Genomic DNA, 6298 nt, shown 5'->3' on the forward strand with positions numbered 1-6298 from the left:
ATTTTATTTTATTTTATTTATTTTATTTTCGTTCTTCCCATATTATGTTATGCTGATTAACAGTTTATAGCTATAGTGCTGAAAAATTAACTTATTTTTTAATTGATATTTTAATATTTTTTACATTTTAATTACATTATTATTACACACAAACCCCAAGTGCTGCTGAAATACTTGCCACGTGTATTTACTTTGGATCAAGGAAGGGTTTATTGTATTTTTTTTTTATATTTTTAGCTTATTTAAAAATCCGCGTGACATGTTTTGTTCGTTTTTACATCTTTTGTTCGATTTTTTATTTACTAAAATGGGATTTTGCAATGATATGCGAATATAATGAGGTCATTTAAATATTTAATTGTTTCAATTAAAAAGTGACAAGTATTTTAATTGAAATTTATTTTTAATTAAATATTTTATTATTTAATAGAAAGAAATTTCAAGTTAATAAAAAAAAAACATTATTTAAACTAGATTTTGTTTTTAAAGTAAAAACTACTATATAATAATATTAAACCTATAAATTTTTGTGTTTATTTTTTTGTTATTAAAAAGTATGGTTTGTATGTTAGTGTTTTATTTTACATTTTTACTAAAAAGTGACAAGTATTTTTAAATATTACATATTTTTTTTTTCATTTAAAATTCACAAGTTTTTAAATATTTTGTTAATAAAAAGGTGACAAAAGTATTATTTAATGAATATTGACAAAGTATTACTTTTTAATGTTTAGTTTAAAGCCATGTCGACTACGGCCAGATATTTACTCTAAAGCCAGTCGTACTAAAAGGCAGATATAATGTAGTTTTACATGACCATTTATATTAGATTAAGGCTAGCACAAATAATATACTGTCTTAAAATTATGCCTTGACAAATGTATTTTCCATTAAAAAAAAAAAAATAGTGGGTTTCTTACCTCTCTCTCCTTCTCTCTTTAGTTCAGCTTCTGTCTCCTACACTTTGTTGACAAAACATCTGTCTCATCTGTTCCTCCTTGAGTTGTAAAATCACCAATGAATTCTCTCCTCGTGGGCCACTATGTCTCATGCAGACTGTATGTGAGGACAGATGTTTCCGTTCACTTGGTTGCCATGACTGTTGAGTCTGACGGACTATGCAATTTAAAATGGAACTGACTGCCTTCTTTTATTTACAGGCTCTTTTTCGAGAAGAAGTCGCAGTAGGTGATCAAATTATGAAGGGGTTCGCTGTCAGGGTCGGTGTTCTTTGAAGCCCATCTCCTCCAGTTTGCAGCGGCGGGGTACAGCTCATAGTGTCTGGCGTGGGTCTGTTCCCTCAGGTCCAACATGTTGACACGGGAATTAGCATCTCTCTCAGCTTTACAAAGTCACAGTGACTATCGTTCTCCACTGAGGACAACATCCCAGAAATTTTGAAGAATTCTGGTAATCAAACATTTGATGGTCTCCATTGACTTCCATAGTATTTCTTCCATACTATGGAAGTCAATAGGGACCAACAACTATTTGGTTCTTCAAAATTCTTAAAATTTTCTTCTGTGTACTGTATGTACTATTAGCAGCAATACTACCCTGCACCACTCCCCATGGGTACTGTCTGGCCCCGCACCATTTTGTTCCCAATTTGAACCTCTTCACTGCTTCCAATCACAGCAAAAGGGAGATGTGCCTGCAACACCAAGTCACTGGCCGCTCAACATTAAAGATGCCAATATAAGAGCATATAGTGTGTGTCTGTTCGGATCAATATCAAAACATCATATCTGATATTAAGACATCTATTTTTACTCAAGCTTCTCTTACATTCATAGAAGAGTTTATTTCAGCCACAGCTTCATCATCTGTTGGGAACTGGTAGATCTGAAACACCCGTTGCCCCGACCAGTCACACTCATGATCTTGATCTTAAATTTTTGAAGCTCACTCTTGGATATAGTGTCTGCCTTCGCTATGATGGGAATAATGTTGACCTGTTTGGGAAGGAAAAATCTAGCTATGGTTAATTCTACATACTTTTTTCTAAGGTAATGAGGTAGAATATATATACATATTTACACATTGAGCAACACTGTACCTTGCTGTCCAGCTCTTCATGGGAAAACTAAGTCCAGAGATTTTCAAGTGAGTCATTCTGACCGGTGGGAGCAATAAAATAGAGGCAGAGTGTGGATGCGTGAATCGTGATATGTTATAAAGGAACGTTTAATTTTAAGTTCTTCTTCAAGGAAGTTTTTCAAAAACTGAGCATCAAATGTAGTCCACAATAGGTTATAAATACTGCAGAGAAAAACAAGACATTTTGGTAGTTCATTATCAGTGTCAGTGGGTTACTCATTATCATTATATATTTAACTTAAGTCTCAAGTATTACCTTTCTTCTTTATAACCTGGTCACCAAATCCACAGTGTCATTACAATGGTTAGCTGTTAAAATCCACATTGCTTTCCTGCAGGCTGTATGTTCTGGGGCGCAAATGCACACCATTCTGGAAGTGGCTGGCCTCTTCATTCTCGAAACGTTGTGTTAAATAGTGTGTTTCATTAATGTAGATTTGCCTATGCCAGTTTCACCTGTAAAAGAAAGGCATAGTCACTTTTGTATCGATTGGATTATTTACATACCAGGTCTGCAGAAGCTTAAAAAGCACTTTCTCCTCACCTACGCAGAGAATGTTGAAGCTGAATCCTTGGCACCACACTGATTTGCTGCACCAGCTGATCAGGAAGACTGTCAAAACCACATGACCGCTGAGAGAGGAGAGTCCTCATCTCCTCACTCTGAGAAATTACAACAGCGGGGAAAAAAAAAAGTTTGACATGACATACCGGGACATTTTGAGAGTATCATGAAGAATTGCTGCAAAAAATGACAATATAGTGGATTAATTTTGGATCAAAACATTTATACTTTTGTTGTAAAAACACATGACAGGAATAATAACCGTACTCTCACTGTTTAATTGTTGCTGCTGACGGTTCGGCAATAAGCCTTTGTTCAGGATAATAAAAAAAAAAGCTTAAGTGAGAATTCTGTCTTTTATAAAGTATTATTCATTGTATTATTTATAAATCAATTAAACAGTAAATATATAAATGTACTGAAGTTTGCCTAAGTTCATTAAATACATTTAATATTAAATCTAATGATATATCATATATTTACTACTGTTCACATTTTTGTAGTTGGAATTATATTTTTTAAGAGAAGGTTGGCAGAAAAAAAGATATTTGTAATGTTATAGATTTTCTATTTTAAACTGATTATGTTCTTTTCAACATTCTATCCATTAAAGAATCCTGTAAATATAATGTATCACAGATTTCACAAAAATATCACGCAGTTGTTAACATGGATAAAAATATCAAATCAGCATATTAGAATGATTTCTGAAGAATCATGTGAAACTGAAGACGCACTCTTAAAAATAAAGGTGCTTAAAAGGTTCTACACACCTCAAAGCAATAAAAAAAAAAAAACATTTTTGGTTCCATAAAGAACCATTTAGTCAAAGGTTCTTTAAAGAACCATCTCTTTCTTACCTTTTTATAATCTGAATTATACATATACATCTTCAGATGTTAAAGGTTCTTTATGGAACCATTTAGATAAAAAGGTTCTTCTATGGCATCGTGAAGCACCTTTATTTTTAAGAGTGCTGAAATAATGTTTGCCATCACAGAAATTAATAACATTTTAAAATATATTCAAATGAAAATATTTGTTTTTAAATTGTAATAACATTTCAAAATAACATTTCAAAATATTTTCAATGCTCTATCACAAAAAGTCCACCAGTGTGTCTATTAATATATGAGGGATACTGATCTTCAAAAGTGGAGAAGTGATCCATGTCAGTTTGTAAGTAACTGAGCATATTGGTATGCATGAACCCGGGTTTGAGTCTCAATCACAGAGAAAAGCAGCATGCTGAGGTATTCAGAGCTCCTCACTCTGTACAAACACAAGGAAGTGTTTCACACAGCCTTCATCTGTTCCACTGCCCCAGTATTCTTAACACACACACACTGGGGCACAAAGGACTCTTTATGAAGCCTGTGTTTCTCACTAACTGAAGGCTTCCACTACTTTAGCCCTAGGAAAGATCCTTTAAGGCTGGGTTTACAAATGCAACAAGGTAAAAGGCATTTTAAAATCATAAACGAACAGTTTTAGGATGACACTCTAGCACAAAATGTAAAAACGTTACAGAATTGGAATGCATGTGTTGACTGAAGCAGCAACCAGAAGAACCAAAGCTGATCTGCTTACAAGAGCTAATCAGCTTGTATGACAGTGGATTTAACCAGAGAAAGACCCCAATGTTAAACTATAAATATAAATTACAAGCATATGCACACTAAACCTTTTTTCCATTGCAACCAACAAACTAATATAAGCATATTAGCACATAAATACAGGCTAATTCTGAAATATGCAAAAGTTTGAATCATCTTTGACCAACTAATCCAGTCTTCATACCTCTAGCTGCACACATTGCAACTTGCAAAACATTGCAATATGCATGCCATATTTAGAATAATAATATGCAGTAAATATAAGAGGTAACAAAAAAAAACTTACAGGATATATGTTTACATCTGTGGCAGCCATGCAGATTAATGCGATAGAAAGCACTGACAGTATGCTTTCATTTATTGCGCTGACGTTCGTGCTCTCTCTCTCTCTCTCTCTCTCCTCTCTCTCTCTCTCTCTCTCTCTCTCTCTCTCTCTCTCTCGCTCTCTCTCTCTCCCCCCCCCATTCTAATATGGCCACTTGATGGAAACACCCTCTGGCTGAATTAAAATGCTGTCCGGGTTGCCCCCCGTTCACTCCTCCTACTGCACTTCCAAACGCACTTGATTCAGAAAAGACTTATTTGGTTCGAGTGTTTCTCTCAAGTAGTGTCAAATCAAGTAGCCTACATCTCAGTGCTGGACAAGATTCTCAGCAGATATAGTTATCTAAACTACCAGCTTCTTCATTTAACTAACTAACTTCCCTTACGAAAAATAAGTTATTCAAGTGTGCTATTAGTATACTTCTTTTAAACTAAAAATAGGAAAGTATGCTTTTAGTTTACTTTTTATGTACTCCTCAGAAATATGCATAAAATTACATTTAAGTATACTTGACTTATACTTACAAGAAGTCTAAATATATTTAAGCTATACTTGCGTTCCTAGAATCCGTGTTTTCATTGTTATATGGTAGAGGGCGCTAGTACACATCTTCTGTACAGAATTTCCAAAAAAAAAAAAAAAAACACAAGGTGAAGAAGAAAAAAGAAACAACACAATCATCTGACATGAATGAGCATCAAAACTGTAACGTTATGGAATAAAATGTCAAACGATGAAGAGGTAATAATTACAGTCAAGATTTGGGGTGTTGATCGACCACATCTACGTTTTGATTATCATGCCTTTTTTCAGCTTTTTGTTCAAAATGTTATTTCTTTATTTTTTATGAAACTTACCCACATTTAAGTGTTTAAAAAAAGAACGCATGAAGCTAGAATAAAATGTTTTTTTTTTACAAGCAGATACTCTTTCTTTGGATTTTTTGTATGTTTAGATATTCATATAACAAAATATATACAAATTAAAACCTAAATAGGGACATAGTATACTTTAAGTATGATGTAAAGTTCACTTAAAGAAAACTTATGAGTATACTTGCAGTATAAAACTACTAAACTAGTAGTTTATTGAGACTATACTTCAAAGTGTACAAAGTTAACTATCAGTATACCGGTATACAGTATACAGTTCACTTTTAGTATAATTGCAGTACAAACTACAAACATAGAGGTAAACTAGTTGTGTACTCAAAGTTTGATACTGTTATACTTAAAGTAAACTTAAAAGTACACTTTTATATACTAGAAAATGGGCCAATTTAGTCCCAAGGTGTATTGAAACAGTACTCTTACAAGTATACTAATAGAACACTGATATTTGCATACTTGCTACATAAAGTATACTTAAAAATATACTTGAACTTTACTTAAGTATACTAAATAAAACAAACTTGAAGTATACTACTTTTTGGTAAGGGTTACTAACTAATGAAAAATAAATTAATTTATTATCAGTTATCTTATATTTATTATTTATTAATATATTATTGTTTTAGCTGTTGACCAAAACATATTCAAGTTTTAGTTATATCAAGGGATTATATTCAAGGGACCATAAGTAATTGGACAGTTGACTCGAAAGCCATTTCATGGACAGATGTGGGCTATTCCTTCGTTATTTCTACATCAAATAAGCTGGTAGAAGGTTTGTATTTGGAAACTTTTTAATGTG

The 6298-nt window shown here is 32.9% G+C and overlaps 1 pseudogene; it reads right to left on the minus strand.

Moving 5' to 3' along the window:
- Nucleotides 1-1154: 1154 nt before the first annotated feature.
- LOC122147557 lies at nt 1155-4925 on the minus strand (annotated as a pseudogene).
- Nucleotides 4926-6298: the final 1373 nt, after the last annotated feature.

This window comes from Cyprinus carpio, chromosome A14, assembly GCF_018340385.1.
Source record: "Cyprinus carpio isolate SPL01 chromosome A14, ASM1834038v1, whole genome shotgun sequence".
NCBI lineage: Eukaryota > Metazoa > Chordata > Actinopteri > Cypriniformes > Cyprinidae > Cyprinus > Cyprinus carpio.